Raw genomic sequence first — 17277 nt, 5'->3', positions numbered from 1 at the left:
TCCGTGCATCAGGAGCAGGCGTCTGAATGTGGCTCCTCCGCAAGGCTGTACAGCCCCACTGAAGGCAGCGAAGGCAATGGAGTTGTCCACGTGTTGACAGTGAACAAATTGTCTATTCCTATAGTTGCTGGATGAGCCACTAGGTAACCAGATTGATTTTATGATCCCTTACTGAGTGTTCAGGACTGGTGCTTGAAAAAGACATCTTTTATCTGTCAGCCAGTAAATCTCACATTGAGTTGCAAACATACTGGAGAGCTAGGATTCAGCAAGACCGTTTTATGAATAGAAACATTTTCAGAATAGACACTCTCCTGAACACACAGTTGTTTTACAGGAATTAAAGAAGTCCTTATGGTGGATGGATAAGCCAACTTAGGATAAAATAAGAACCAGACTATACTTTGAACTGCTGTTTGAACAGAACCTTTTTGAAGAACTTAAAAAGTTCTGAGTTTTGTTGGTCTTTTTGCCTTCTTCCTTGCTTTTCTCTTTTCAGGCTTAATTGGAAGCAATTAGTATACAGTACAAGATAAGAGGCTTTTTTGTGGCATTATTGACATGAAATGTATCAGATTTGCAACAAAGGTTTTTCTGGTTTATCAACACTACTCAAGATCTTGGATATTTGACATACATATAAAGCAAAATCCTCTGTTGACCATAGTCCAAATACCACACCAAACAGCATATCAGCTACAATGACCACCACCATTAGCTTCATCTCTTCAGAAAAGCCATAAATCCAAAAGAATGCAAACTAAGTATGAGAAGACACTGAGTTTTCCTCAAATGAATGTTCATGACATTTGCAGGTTATCCAGTAAGTAGTATTCCATCCCCTGCACCATCTCAGCCTTTTTTGTAACAGATGATTAATGAGAGGACACCAGGGGAAGCTGCAGAATATAGCCCCACTGAGATCCACCTCTATTCTGAACTTTTGTCTTGTTTCCACAAATCCCTGCCGTCTATTAGAGAAGTTAATAACATACTAGCAGTGATTCAAAGAAAATAGTGTCTCCCAATGAGAGAAATCATGGCTGTTGAGACAACCATTTCATCAAAGGATAGTTCCAGATCCGTTGTCAGTTCTTTTAGCAAATCTGTGTACTTATGGAGTACTCTATATTTTGAAAGCCCCGTTAAAAAAACACATTAACTAGCTGATTCTCTTGGAAGCCCTATGAAACAGATACTAACTTTTTTTGGAGTTGGATAGTTGGAGCTAGAGTTGACAAGATCTTAAAGAACTGAAAGAAGCTGGACGAGCACTGGCATTATAAACTGGGGAATTCCCATCCTACGGTCACCTGTTCAAACTACTAGGCAGCTCATCTTTACCTCAATTACATTTTCTGAATCTAGAGATTGCACGGTATGTATTTTTTGGTGATGCATGTTGAAATCAAAAAAGGGTTAATTTTATAGTAAAAATTGCTCAGAAATTACTAAGTGAGTGTGTTTAGAGTGTTCATTTGAGAGAGCATCCTGATGATAGAATAGTACTTAGCTCATATGATAGTGCTGCTATCTTATGTTGTCTTGGCTGAGTGCGTTGTTTAACTGTACTGAAAGAACCATGTGACAAGTTCAGCATATATCCTAGTGTGGTTTGACAGTAATACTTCACAAAAATTAACTGTTGCCACTCCTTGAACATTTGAATGGCTTGGAGCTGATGTTAAAGTTGTAGCAGACGTGTTTTTAGGAAACAGAAGATAATAATTCCAAGGGATTGCTAAATACCAGGTTCAGACTCTGGAATTTACATGTATTTCCAGTCTGTTTCCTGTCTGGGAGTTTTATTTCAACCACATCTAATTTCTTTAGACAGGGAATATCTTGTCCTCTTTAATTGGAACTGCACTTAGGCATACATCAGCAAGTGTTTAAAGTGAACAGTGACAGGGCCTAAGTGTCTAAATGAAATCTTGTGATTCCAAGAACCTCTCTTTAGTTTCTGTCTACCCTGATTGTGCTGAAACTTCCCAATTGCGTGATATCCTTAAACTAAAATAAAGTGGACTCAGAAGTGCTTCTGTCTCAGTAGAAGTGGACAGTGTAGCACTTACCTGCCTCAGAGATCTCTCTGGATCCACAAATTAAGTGTTGCTCTGTGGGTGTTAATCTCTTCTCTTGCCAAGGGGGGGGTCAGATGTGCCTTCCCCACTTTTGAGGAGAGGGGCCCAACCACAAGAAAAACACAGGAGATCCTGGGGTTAGCTGAGATCTGTAATGCTTTTAATGAAATTGTTCAAACTGGCCAGAAAGAATGAAAGACTAATTTGGCTGCAGAAAGAGATTTCTCTCCTAGCTTAATGAATTACATAATGAAACAATTTTAATATTTCATCCATGGCCATTTAATGTAAAATGAAGGAAGAGGCCACAGAAGAGAGTCTGGAAGCTGGAGGACCATCTTCTCTGTTACCTGCCATGCTAGCGGGCATCTTCGTGCTACTTTCCCATCAAAGTGAGTTTTCTGCATCTTGTAGCAGCTTCTAGAGAGACCTACTGAATGTGACTGGTTGGTAGTTGCAGCTTTAGCGCCTGGCAGCTGGAGCAAGTCTGGAGGAACAGCAGGGTGTGTGTTTGTAGCCTTCAGGTGCAGGAGGGCTGGCCCCAGTTTCTCCATTTCCCAGGTGCAGTCAGTCATTCTCAGTCATTGACCTGTTAGGTGTGTGGGGCATGGAGAGCCATCGGCACTGCCCTCCCTTCTTTCTCCTCTGGCAGTGTTCAGAGGAACTAAGTGGTCCCTTCACTCCTGAAAGCAATGGCCTGGGAAGGTCCGAGGGTAGACAATGCGGCTGAATTGTGGGGCCCAAGGGCAAAGAGCAGTTTCTCAGTAGCAGAGGACTGAAACACCAGTGGGGGACATTATTTAAATACTGTCCCCACCAATTCCTTATTGACTGCCACAGATCAGTCTCTGTCTAGTGTTTAAGGCACCTAATTCTATACAGTATATAGACAATTTGTGTGTGTAACTGGGTGCAGTACATTCATGTACAAACGACGTGTTCCCACTCCTGTCTATGTAGGGAAGATGTTTCTGATGCTGATTTTTATTTGGTTTAGGTATTGGAGGTTATCGGGTAGGTTTTCTTACTGGCATTCAGTTACTGGTCGTGTTGCAGATGGGTGACGATGTAGGGCTTATTGTCAGGGTGCCAACGAGGGCCAGTGGCTCCCCAGGGCCAGGAGCAACAGGGGCTCCCCCCAGCCAGGGCCTGTCCCACCGCCCCAGCCAGGAGCAGCTGGGGGGCACGGGGGCAGCTCCACCCCAGGCAAGGGGCGCTTCCACAGGGCTGGGCCAAGGCCCAAGATGTGGGCCCATGGGTGGGCCTGGCTCAGCGGGCCCATGGCAGGGCAGGGCTGCGGGAGCTGGAGACGGGCCCTGCTGCAGCATCGCTGGGACAGGGGCTGATGGCCCTGGGGCTGAAATGGGGTCCCGGGGCTGGGCAGGGCCCAACAGCACTGACAGTGTCCTCCAGGCCCTGGCACCTATTGCTAGTCAGTAAGTTAGACCTGCTGTGTAGCAGCTCCACCAGATGAAAATGGTTCATTTCTTCCTGCTTTACATTTTCTGAATAGTCTAACGATAGGTTTGCTTTCACATCCTTTGAGATTAGTCTTTATTTCAGACAATGCTTTCAGCACTAAAAGGGTCATAAAAATAGACAGTTCCTGAGAGCTTAGAAAGAAAAACTGCTAGTCTCCCATCCTTCTCCCTCCCCCAAATTATTTGATAATGGAATGGGAAGCTTTCCCATAATCTTTTGCTTGATTTTTGCTAATATGAACCTGTCAAAGATCGTGGCATTTCCTTACTGTGTGATGTGGAGCCAGCTGGAACCAAATAATCCACCCACATTTTCCATCATCTTTGTATTCTCATAGGAGCTTCTGCTTAGCAGAAATGAGAAAATACCTGTTATTCCTTCCTTGCTGTCATGGTGGCCACACTGAGGCAGTTTCCTATTTGGCTGACATCTGGCTAGATCTGAATAAATGTGACGAGACCTAAAAGAATGGGGTTTCTGCCTGGAATCCACACCCTACTCTTATGGCAGTTCAAGAGGAAAGTAATTTAAGAAATTACACTTTCCTTTCCACTCATTGCCCCAAAGAAATACTTTCAAGAATGAATTAGGAACGTTCCTCCTTTGGCTTGAAGATACAGACATTTGGGTCTGTAAAAATACCTTCCTTCATCCTCAACCTTACCCCTACAGAAAGGAGAAATATCACTTTTATGTGAGCATGTGGGCATGCTTACCAGAGAACATGAGTAAATTCTGTTATAATTGGAATTGTATTCTTCCTAACGAAAGCATCTACAAGGGTGGGCAGCCGGTGCAAAATACAGCCCCTCAGCCCTTTGGTTTCCAGGCCTGATGGCTCTGCAGCTGGAGAAAAGAAGCTCTCTGACTTTGCTTTCCCATTTCCAGACTCTTTTGGTCTGCGTTGCATCTGTTTTAAGCATTAATGTTTTGCATGTAGCATCTCTCAAAGCCTAATCCCTTGCTATGGACCCACCTAGTGACGGCTTTATAGATTCTTTATATGCATAAAGGCACTTTGTGCTTATCTTTCAACAATTTCTGTTAGGTTTGTATTTTTTTGATGTTTGAAATGGATCACATTACCCAAACTGAGTGCTTTCTATGAATACTTACTTCATTCAGCTGTGTGTATTTAAACACTAAGAAAACAATGGCACACAATTATCTGTGAGTAAAGGCATAAGTACAAGGAGAATGGTCACACTGTTAGGAAGATGACATCCAATATTATATATATATATTTTATATCACCAGAAGTAAGAATTGTCCATAGTCTAAATGTGAGGAAACTTTTACATACTGGTATAGGAATGGAAATGGTCAGTGTGAGCTTCCAGTTTAGAATGATGCCACAAGACCTGCATGTATTGCTTACAGAGATTCTGTTCTGTACCGTAACTGACTCGGTGAGCATGGCACGTCTGAAAGTTTCAGTAGACACGCAAACTGTAAAGAACTGGGTAATGTGCTATGGCTTTCAGTGATAATCTGTTGCCTTGTTGCTTTGTGCAGTGATCTACGAGATTTTTGGAAGGCCAGAAATGGCTCAGCAGCATCTGACTCTTCAGCAACTGACAATGAGTATCTGAAAATCCTACAGGTGCTCCTGGTTTATGCAAAGAGTGACTTTGAGCAGTCAGGATAATGCAACAAAGATGCTTGGGATTCACTGTCCACATGATGTGGGATCCAATTAAGCATATGCAATGAGTCTGTTGCCTTTGCATTGCCCATGTAGGTGGAGGTGAGCCTCCTTTTTTGTTCCTGGTGTTCGTTTACCTGTGAATTGGAGTAGTCCAACAGATTGTTTTCTAAGAGGTTTGCTCACTGTAGTCTTCCTCATGTAGTATACTCACCGTGTTATATTAATAACTGAATATTCACATATGAATATGAATATATGAAAACTATTGTGGTACATGGACTTTGTGTGCAACCTTTAAAAAAACATTACTACAAATTTTTCATTGAATATCCTGTATTTTAGGGATAGGGCATGTTACAGGTCCTGTATGGACATCGGAGAGTGTGGCAGAGAGCCTGTGTATATTTACCAATAATGAAAGCAGTATTCACAGATAAAATGCTAACACAAGGAAATATTTTGTCAGGTTTATAAGAAATACATAGTTTAAAAACAAACAAACAAACAAACAAACAAACAAACAAACAAACAAACCACAAACCACAAACCTGTCAGGTTTTTGTTAATGTTGAAACTTTTCCATCCTGGTTTCACATGTTTTCTCTCCCACCTATGAAACTAGTGCAAGCTTTGCAGAATAGTCACAGAAAACTCTGCAGTCGGATCTGTAAATGCAGGTCATTGGATCATTACTAAAAAATACTGTATTTCTTCTCCTATGAGCTAGTCCAACCGTGTGCAGAGACTATCAAAACTCTTACATAGTGGCTTAATCTCACAAAATCCCTGGCCCAATCGCCTGATTCAGGAAGCTATAGTTCCCTCAGCTTTAGAGAGCTGATGCCATTTCATACCACACTGACAAAGACAGGCTCTGATTTTATAGGTTCCCTCATTAAATCGATGTATGGCAAAAGCTATCAAACCCTGAGGGCTTACTAGGGGATGGACTTGGTTCCAAGTTGTTTGAAGACTTGCTTTGCACCGTGCAGTATACGGTATTAGGAAAGGAAATGTGCTATTGGAATAGGTGTGGCTGAAAACTGGAGGATGTCGTGATTATTGCTAGCTAGAAATGCAAGAGAACTGCATCCAAAACAGGCACAGTGTCTAGAGGATGGGTTGGTCTGCTGAAATTATAAGGAGTAAGTTCAGGTGTTTTCTAAAAGGCTGTCTATATGAAGTTTGTAAATATTTTTTCCCTCAGTACTGTAACACAAAATAATAGTTAAGGATATTTTCCTTCATATTGTAACACAGAAAAATAGGTAAGGAGAATAATGGGTTTGCTGAGAAACCAAATTATTTCCTGGCCATATTCTGTCACAGAGGACTTAAGAAGGAAATCTATCCTGCAACCATTCTTTTGCAAAATTAAGGATTAGCTACTGTCAAAGAAAAAAGTGAAGGAAAAGTAGGTGCTAAACTCATCAAATGAAGAGCAATAGAGTACTAGGTAAAGTTAGACATATCAAAATGTGCTACTGGAAATTGATGGTGAGCTCAAATAGGGCTGCTAACTTAATATGTATTCTTTCCTTTAATATTGGCTTCTAACCTGTAAGGTTGGAGAAAGCAATTTTTCTGCTTCTTTTTAATTGAATAGTAGAATTGATGCTGAGAATTAGTCTAATGAATTTTCTCCCTTATTTGATAAATTGGTTGAAGTAGTAATAAAAAATAAAACTAGGAGACATATAGATGAGTATTGTGATACTATAGTTATCCATCAGCATAGCTTTTGTAAAGAAAAATGATGTGCAATGATAATTCCTTGAGCTTGTCAACAAATAGTAAAAGACAATAATTAGATTTTTCTTTTTCCCTTTAAAGAAAGTTTTTTTCAAAAAAAAAAAAAACTTCAAAAGGGACTATTAGAAATAGGTTGTGGGATAGGAGTACTTCTGAGAATTAGATAGTCCTCTGGGAGACAGGAGACAAAACTAAAAGTATATTAGCAGTGTTTGGTGTAGCAAAACTACAACAGGGGTATCCAAAGTCTGAGTGTTGTAGGTGGTGTTTCACATATATATACACGTATATTAATGAATTGCAAATGATGGTGACCAGTGGTATAGAAACATTTGTGTCTGAGACAGAATCATTCAAGTCAGGGCTGGAGAAGATACTAAAGGACTCCATGCAGGAAAATGGGCAGGTTGGCTACACAGACGTGGTGTTGACAAATGCAGAGTATCGCACATAAGGTAGAAAAATGGATGTGATTATGCTCACTGCTCTGTTCTAGCATAACTGACCACTTGGGACTCGAAGGGAAGACGACCTATGTTTCCTTATGGGTTACATAATCAAAGCATGTGGAATGATCCGCAGACAAGATCTAACTGTTGAAAATGGAATAAAGAAACAATGCTGAAAATACTGGAGTGTCGTATGTCACTAACCCTTTCCTGTAATACTGAGTTCTTTATGGGTTAGACTGCCTGAAGAATGTATATAGCAGAAACAGAAGAAATTCAAAGAGAAGCAGTGCAAATTTTCAGCTTGAATAGACTGACTTCTATATGATGAAAAAGCTAACAGACTCTTTAGAGAAAAAATAAATATTAAAACCAGAAGTTTATGAAAGAAAAGAAAGGAGGATCGGTTACTCCTTTTTACTTTCTCGATTACCAGAACAAGTCATTCAGTCAAATGCAGACATACAAAACCAAAATAAGAAACAGTCTTTCATGCAACTTGTCATTCACTTTTGGTCCAGATTCCCAGAGTATTTCCATATCAGAGAAATAAAATAAAAGACTCACATGTTTATCTCAGCATTATGTGTCCAAATAAAAGATTTTGGAGTTAGCTATGAAAAAGGTCGCTCTTGCTCTGTCTTTGCAGACCACATCTCTAACAGGAGGGTCTGTAACACATGCCAGGTTCCATCTATCCAGCTTGGCTTGTGTAGGCACGAGCTCCATCAAGGGATGCCTGGACCTGCACCAGTAAGCTGTGGTCCTCAGAGGGATGTTGTGGGGTTGTGGTGCGTCTTGGTTGGTACTTCATGGTATTAAACTCAGTACTGCACTTGCCTGTTTTTTCTGTCTTATAAAAATTGGTTTATTTTATATTTTATGCCACTTTATGCTTAAGCTAATATTTTATGAAGTAATGCATATGCCAGAGTTAAAGCAGTCAGCAGGAGATGAGGAACAGCAATAGGCTTCTGGGACACTCTCTCATTACAGAACGCTTGACCTGTCGGAGCCCACATTGCATTGAAACATCTAGGACATAATACAGTGGAGAACTCTCTCTTGTTTTGAAGCAGGGTGTAGTTTCTGTGCTTGAGGTGGAGTTCTCATTTAAATTCTGTGGTGAATTTTCAAACTTTTGTAAGAAAATTTGCTTTTATTAAATGATGTACATCTTTTTCATGCAATTAAACACAAATCCCTGGTAACATCATGGGCATTTTTTTAGTGGCCCTGTGTGTCATGGCCCACAAATCACTCTAAAAACTGTGAACTTTTTAGAGATTGTAGTTAAAAAGCTCTGTATGTTTGCTTTTGTGCCAAAGGCCTGTCCTGACTGCATACAGTCATATATAACTGACTACAGTATTGAGATCCCTCTAAAAAATTTATGGCAAGTTGAAAAAAAGACAAAACAAAACCAAAAAACTCCAAAAAAAAAAGAAAAAGAAAAAAGGAAAAAAAAGACAAGGCCAGTTAAAAAAAAAAAAAAAGAAAAAAAGAAAAAAAAAAGGTAGGTGTCTCTTGTCTCCTTTTTTTTTTCCACTCAATTTACACTTCTGGAGATACCTGCTGCCATTCTATTGCTAGCTCAGAATTCATTAGAAAACAAGTTTCACCCGTGACATTCTCACATGTGAAATCTTTGCCCAGATTTTGCACCACATTGCTCTCAAGAAAGGGCAGTGGCTACATGCAAATACCAGGAGAGATGGTTGACAGGATTGATCATGTGAGGTCAAATGCTAAAAAGGTATATATGAATGTGATTTTTTTTCTTGAAAAAGTGTCAGAAGACTATCTCTGATATCTCATGTGGTGACATTCACTGTTTCTGCGTTTTGACATTATTCTCTGTATGCCTCAGGCTGTTAACATGCAGAAGTTACCTAATTTATTTTATTTTATTTTATTTATTGGACAGGGGTCAGGCACTTTGTAAATTACAGACTGTATTCTCAGTGAATCAAAATATTTAGGTTGCTTGTGAGGTTCAGTCCTTGGCATTGTGTCACTAATTACTTCTACACAACTCTGAAATAATGACAAAAGGAAAATGCATCAACAAAGAGAGAGAAATTAAACTTTGTAAAACAAAACAAAAGCCACATCAGAAATAGAAAGTGTTATTTAAGGGGAAAAGTGGGTGACTAAATGTGCGGTCTGGATTCAGTACAATGTTATATGGCAACAGAAAAGACAGTCAGGTTTGGATCTTCTCCAGGCAGAGGAAAATTTATGACATAAATTTTCTTTGATAAACATTCCTGAGAAACTTCTTTGTGTCTTAATCTTAATGAATGTTTGTCTCAATACAGTGGTTTGGGTTTGGTTGGGTTTTTTTTTCGGCTGTGGTTCTTTTATATCTCCTTTCTGATTCTTTTATATTCTCAGTGGCAGCTGTTGAAGATCTGTCTTGCTTACCAGCTAATTGGTAGTAGAAGGTAGTCAACTCTGTACCTGGATTGCATTAAGGCTTTTGAAGTGTCCCCAGATATTCTGATTTTCTGAGACTTATGCTTCAGAATACTGTAGCAGTATATTCCCAGTGTTTCCCCATACAAGGTGCGGAAGCATTCCCAGGGGCTTTCAGCATGCTGCCCTGGCAATGTTTCTAGCCTCTAGCTGTCCCAGGTAATGAGGGATGAGAAGCAAGAGTTAAGCCTCCATAGAAACAGCAATAACAACAAGCCATTGGTCTGTTTTATACCATACTTACGTATTTATTTCTCTATAATAGTGGCTGAATTGGAATCTGTGTGTTGGAAATAGGAGTTCAGCTTTTTGCTTCAACAGAACCAAATGGCATTAATTTTGCTTTTACTCAAAAGTGGAAAAATCACTCATAAAACTGCATTGGAACACCATTAAAATAAATGAATGGGTATGGTATGCTTTTGTAACTTCATAAATGAAATGTAACTCTACATACTCATTGATTGCTGTTTCAGTGTGCAAGGTGTATGATAGCAATGTGGTTTATAACTCCTTCCCTTACAGGAATGCATTTAACATCATTGGATCATTGCTTAATTTACGGTTAGATCTTCCCAGTAACTTGTATAACAAGTTAAATATCAGTAGAGTGCATTTAATAAACAGTAAATTGATTAATCTTATCATAGATGGTATACATAAGGTAGAGACTTCGTGTGTGGTACAGTAGAAGGGGAATATACTTCCAAATTTGTCCTGAATTTAAAACCCATATATTTCAGTATCTATATTTTCCGAGAAATTTACTAGATAGCAGTTATATGAATTCTTATGATTACATGGACTAAAAAGGAATAAAATAGTTAAGCAATTCACAGAATGTAAGAATGTTTCTTTTTTGTGTTCTTTGTCCAATTACAATTACAGACTAAACTGTAAACTGGTTCAGATAGAGGATATTTCTTACAAAAGACCTAATTCTTCACTGCTCTTCCTGTACAAACTGAAAAGAAAATGCTAATATTATTTGCAAGTATTTTGTATTCCCACTTTTTCTTTAAACCAGCAGAGTATATAAAACAGAGGGCAACCATGAGTTGAGCTATAAATGTTTGTATCATGCCCACCACCAAAGAGCTCAATCTGGTTAGCTGATGGGTGGCTGTAGTCCTATGCTAAAAGTATAATAAACGATGGTAATGGCACTAAAAGACCGCCATTGCTAGTGGAGAGAAGCAGACAGTAGATGTACCCCTGGGCATGGAGAATTTTGATTGCAAACAGCAGAGCAAACGGCACGTCCACAAGAGGAAGGCTGCCTTTACAAAGCACATAGGACTGGGTGCTGTGGATTATTCCAAAATACCCTTGCACTTTTAATTGCATGATGCTTTTTTTACATCAGACAACCAATGGAAGCAAATCTGTTTGTTTTAAACCCAGCGTCCTTGGTGCACAGTTAGTAAGAGCAGACTATAGTGGGAAAAGCAGTCAGATTAGAAATGCTGAGGCAAAATGTGATGACTCTAACCCTGTTCAGTGGATGACTTAAGAAAAGAGACAAAATTCTCATTGGGGAAGTGACAAGAATGTGGTGGTAAAACCTACAGGGATTATATTGGTAGGCATGCAGGAAAGGCCCATTGAGTTAACACAAAGATCTTAATTTCAGTGCACTTGGATTCATGTTCAACAATTATTGTCTACTTTTACAAATAGATCAAAGTTGTGGTTTTAGGATACTTAGGCTCAGAAGCTTATGTTAGGCTATAAAACTCAGGTTGCCTGTTCAGAAGAGACTCGATTTCTACCAACCACCCCTCCACACATGCACTGGGGTAACAGGGAGTAGTTTCTTTTTGATGGGAGTTGATTATCTGTGTGAAATGAATTACATTCATTGTCAGGTATATTGTGGCAGAAATTTACATGTTTGTAACAGTCACTAAAATTGACACTGAGGAGAACATTCCTGCTGGCATTGTCATCTGAGAGGCTGAAGATCAGATGGGGCACTGACAGTAAACGGGCCTGTCACTCAGAAAGTAATCATCCCGATCAGGATGGAGGCAGAATAGGGGGACTGTGTGTAAGGTGAGGCTGTGGGCTTCGGTCGGTCGGGACTGTACGTTCCATGCAAAGTAACTGCACTGAAAAAAGAACACAGAAAAAAAATAATACTTAGAGCAACAGGTTCCTATTTTAGTAACATTTTATGTTCAGAACCTTAATGAGAAAGTGTAAATTTGAAATCCAGTTAGCTTCTTAAATCATTTCAAGCACAGTTCCTATCCATGGATCTGTTCTCTATTTTTCTGACTTTTTTTTAAACTGTCCTGTTTTTATTTAAATTTTTTTCAAGCTGCTTCTGTGTAGACCAAGGCTACTAATACAAACAGTAAAAAGAGCCTGTAGCTAACTGTCAGTACAGAGAAATTGTACATCAAGCTCTACCCAAAATAAAGAAACGGGGGATGCACACATGACATGACACAAAAGCAGGAATGTGTCCTCTCTCTAATTTTTCTTGTTTTCACAATTAGAATTTACTTTTTGCCAAAATATAGATGCAATTTAATTTTAAATATGTTTACATATACTATTTTTATTTCTAAAACACCCATTTATATTATAGTTTACATCTGTATTAATTTTGAGGTTCCCTTTCCCTTGCTGATGCAGAGTGGACAAAATCAAAAAGTGCCGACCTCCTTTAAAAAAATTATTAGGAACTATGAATTCAAATTTTAGATGAAATTTCAGATTTTTTCTTAAGGGTACTGCCAGTTCTCTTTTATGGGGAGGGTTGCAGATGGTAGGCCCCTGCTGAAGTTGCAAATAAATAACTGATAAATGAGGGCTTCCCACTTGCAAATGAGATGGTTTTACTTTTCCTTGAAGAAATCCAGTAAATTGAAAAACTCTAAATAGCACAGAAATTTCAGTCCTCCAGACCGCCTTCTCCTTCTCAGATTTTGCTATACTATATTCAGCACTCAGTTTTGCCAACACCGAACATGCCTGATGTGGCATTTACATTCTTTAAAAAAAGCATAGATTAGTTATATTTCTAAGAGTTAACTTCTCCCCTTGACACATGTACTTAATTCCCATTAATGGAAATGGCAGCTAGGCATGCACACTGAAAGGAAAAATCTGTTCCTAAGCATATGATCCAAACTGCATTGTAGCTAAACATTTCCATACTCTGAAGCAAGCACTCATTATTTGCAAGATATTCTTCGTAGTAAATGCATCAACCCCACTCTATTCTCCTTCCGCTGTCTCATAACCTGTTCCAAAACACCCTTTCTTAGAAATCTTATAGATTCTTTCTTAATGCTGCAGTTGTTTTGAATGTGTGCCTAAAAAAGAAAATCCATTTAGGATCTTCAGTTTTGCATATTTTCTGTGAGAATTTTCCAGTAAATCATTCTGTGGAACATCTTACATTTCCTTGGACTTTGTAGGTCTCTATTATTAAAACCTACAGTGGAAACAACAAAACCCAAAAAGGTCTTTTTTTTTTTTTCCCCCAGCACTTCCTTTACTTACTGTATTGCTGTACCTGCCAAGTCACTAGGCTGAAGTGCTATCATTTGGTGATTTAAAAAGAAAATAAAATGTTTTGTTTAAGGTTTTCCTTCTGCCACTGTGCTTTCGTAAAGACCTGTAGATTCTGTCTATGCAATATTCCAGAGTTATGGTATTTCTAACTTGAGCTGGGTGGATAATTGATTTTTTGGTTCACCTCTTGAACTGCAGAACCACAATAGCGACAAAAAATTCAGTTAAGCACAAAAATTCAGATAAAAGATTATGATTCGAGTTGTTTCCCCTCACCCAAACGAAAATCAGAGCTTTTTTGTTTAGTTCAACCCAAATTGTCCTCTTGTACCTGGACTTGTTTGTTTTGGGCACCCCTTAAAGGAAACAAAGCAAGAGAAATGCAGATTCACTGAACTGCTGGGGGTGGGGAGGTATCATTTTTCTCATCAGTTGAAGTTATTTGAACTTATATCCTGAATCCTCAGTTTGGGAAGAGAATTGAGAGAACTGAATGTGAATCTCCCAGGTTAAAAGTGTTTTTTTGTAACTACAACTCGCTTGGTAAAAAGGGGCATCAGGGCTTGCTATTACTAAAAGTTTCAGGACAAGATAGAACTTCATATGTTAAAAACTGGACAGTTGCATATTACATACATTTTCTTCTTTCTCAGACAGTGGTAATTTATCCCAGTTCCTCAGTTTTTCCACTTTCTGATATGATAGCAGCCTTTGTGATGTGTTTTGGCCATTTCTAAAAAGTAAGCCTTAAAGTTAATATGAAATGATTTATAGAAGGGTTTCAGAGATTCCCTCAAACCATTTGTTTAACTTGCTTTTTCTCCCTCTTGCAATTGCAGTTGAACTTACTATGAGATCATAATTCTGTTGATAAGTCTATACAATAGAATGTTAATAATCTTAATAACAGCAATACAATGATACAGTAATTCAATACAATATTAATATAATAGTAACAGTAACTTTTTTTTTTTAAAAAAAAATCTTTTTCAGACCCAACTCTGTTGCCCCCCACTCAGCTGGAAGGGGGAGTAACTACTGTTGCAGAAAATTTAATACTAAGGAAAGTGGGAAGGGGTAGGTACCTGAGCACAGAATGTATCGGAGTAGGAGTAAATGTAAACTAAAGGAAAAGAAAGGTTTGTGTCCTAAGCATTCAGGGGAATGATCTCTGCTTCCTTCCTTTCTCCTGTTTCCTCTCCCCATCTCAACTCTCCCTCTTGCTCAGAGTTCTTTGTTTTCTCCCCTGAACATTTTTTTTTGCCTTTCCTCACCTTTTCTTATGGTTCTGTGTGCTTCTTCCTAGTCTAGCCAATGGTCTCTTCCACAGTTCCTGATGTTGGTGGTGATTGCTCTGGTTTATAATCATATTAGCGGACAGCCAGCAAGCAAGGAGCCCCATTGTGCTAGGCATAATACCAGCTTGGATGAGTATGTGGTCATTGCCCTGAAAAAGCTCAAATAGGAAATTATATAGGAGGGGGTAAATATATGTCATCAGACAGGGGAAGGACGTGGTAGAAGAAGGGCAGTTGTGGAGTTCGGAAAAAAAAAAAAAAAGTAAGGTCAGAGAGCTGAGTCGAGCTGATGTGCAGTCAAAATATGGTAGTCCTGTTCTGCCAAAACTGTTGAGAGTTTTTGAATAAAAGGTGGTCTTCATTTTCTTCCAGCTGGGGCTTCTGAAAGGCTTTTCTCTGCAAACTTCTCCCAGGGCCAAGTGTGAGGAAAGAGAGGAAGAAAGCAAGAAGCGGCAAGGAAGGAACAGCATTTATAGATGGGCAATGGTGCATCAAGGGGAATATGAAAGACCAAGAAAAGGGCCCCTAAAAATGTGAATACAACAATGAAGTATGTTTTAACCAAATAGTAGATGCAAAAGTCATGCCTTTGTGGGAAAAAGCTAAAATACATTGTTTCGGCAGCGTAAGGACTGTTGTCAACTGTGAGGCACAGGGGATCTTTGTTTCTCATCCTTTTGCGGGAGCTGGCTAGCTGTGTCAACTTGGGCAAGCTACTAAGCCTGCCTGCATCTCAGTTTCCTTATTTGAGGCCAAATTCTCCTACTAAGTAGCCTCCTACTCCACAGAGAGATTTGCTGATTTGAATGGAGCCCCTGCAGAGCGAGATACTTCTCAATACAAATAAAGTTTTGGAATCGGCCCTAATTATATTTATTACCTGCAGAGGAGTAATGTGAGACTTAACATGGTTTGAGACCCTCAGGTGAAAGTATTCGGAATTGTTCTTTTTGATCATCTGCTGCTTTTCAATGTGTACTTCATAGCTGTCCTAAAAGGGCCAGCTCCTAAATAAAAAATGAAAAATCCTTGTACATATTAACTAGATTTGTCAGACTCCTATGAGCAGACCTCTGTGGAAAATATTATTTGCAAGGGGCTACTGAAGGAAGCCAGTTTACCCTGCCCCTCAGTGAGGAGCCATTAGATCTACCTCATGCCAGAAGTTGACAGATTGTATGCGACTCCGCTGTGAGCGCTGGGGTGGTGTAAGGCAGGCTGGAGGCAGCCTTCGCAGATCCTCTTTTATGAACGGCAATGAAGGCGCCTTTGCAAACTTAGCTTCGGCATTTTGTTCATCGTGAATGGTCTAATGCTCTTTGGGGATGATGTGCGTAAGTTGCAAGTGGGTTTGCTGCTTGTGATTAAAATGATCATCCCAGACTTCTAGCTGACGATGCCTTTATGCCAACACTGGACTGACTGGTCCCTGTGTGAGCCTGCTGGTTTATCACACACGCACTGAGAGGGAAAAGGAGAGAATGAAACAGCGTAGCTCTCAGATATTAATAAAAATAATAAGCTTTTTCTATTTGGAATTTTTTAAGCCAGTATGCATGAGCATGTTGAACATTTTATGGCTGCTCTGTGCAAATATGTGTATGTATTTCAAAAAGTAAACTTGCTTTCTCGGTGTCACTGGGAGGTAGGGATAAGAGGGGAAGAGAGGGGGGCAGCAGACCTAATCAAACTGTTGTAGGGTCAAAACCTCATGGATTTTAAAGGCCCTTAATGTCATCCAGCTGCAAATGAAAGTAGGGGGGGAAATAAATAATAAGAGAAAGGAATTAGGGCTGGGGAACTGGAAAGAATGGAGTGTGGATATATGGTTGTGGGTGTGTGTGTGTGTGCATGTGTGTGCTAAAGAACAGGGACACCAGTTTTTTTCTTCTTCCCCCCCCCCCCCCCCCCCCCCCCCCCGCCCCTTACTGGGAGTTCAGTGCCAGGCTGGACACGGGCCGTGCAGACTATTGAGGCTTTGTGCGCTTCGGTTCCAGAGTAGCCCCCGGCTAATCCCCGGGGCTCGGACGGGAATTTCCCCGCGGCGTTCTCCCGGCCGCTGACCCCTCTCCCCGCCGGGCCGGGCCGGGCCGGGCCGGGCCGGGCTCGGGCGGTGCAGCGGAGCCCGCAGCGGGGCGGCCGGCGGGTGTCCCCGGGCCGCCGGGGCGGGATGCGGGGCTGGCCCCGGGCGGCTGCCGGCGCACCCGCGCCTCCGTCCCCGCCCGTGACCGGCCCGTTACCTGCCTGCCGGCTTCGCCGGCCGGGCTCTTATCGGGATAACTGGAAATGCCGCGGAGGCTGCGCCCCGGCCGTCAGCCGAGGGGCTCTGCCGCCGCGCTCCGTCCACCTTGTTATCAGGGGCTGCCCGGGCAGGGAAAATGAGGGGGACCCGCAGCGGAGGGACTCCTGTTGCTGGCCCGGGTCGGGGTCGGGGGGCGGAACGGGCAGCGGGGGTTAGAAAGAAAACGAGACAAGCCCGAGCAGGCGGACGGAAAGTTTATTTGTGTTGTTGTTTGTGCGTGTGTGCGCGCGCGGCCGCTGTTTTGGCATGTGGGTAC

General features: G+C 40.7%; 1 protein-coding gene across 1 annotated transcript in view; it reads left to right on the top strand.

Annotated features, from left to right (window-relative positions):
• The window catches only part of SOX5 (SRY-box transcription factor 5), a 602225-nt gene that overhangs the window by 286966 nt on the left and 297982 nt on the right, over window positions 1–17277 (top strand). The window lies entirely within an intron of this gene.

Source organism: Falco cherrug, chromosome 5, assembly GCF_023634085.1.
Source record: "Falco cherrug isolate bFalChe1 chromosome 5, bFalChe1.pri, whole genome shotgun sequence".
Lineage (NCBI taxonomy): Eukaryota > Metazoa > Chordata > Aves > Falconiformes > Falconidae > Falco > Falco cherrug.
The sequence above is the reverse complement of the archived record's forward strand: the minus strand, read 5'-3'. Positions and strand labels throughout refer to the sequence as shown.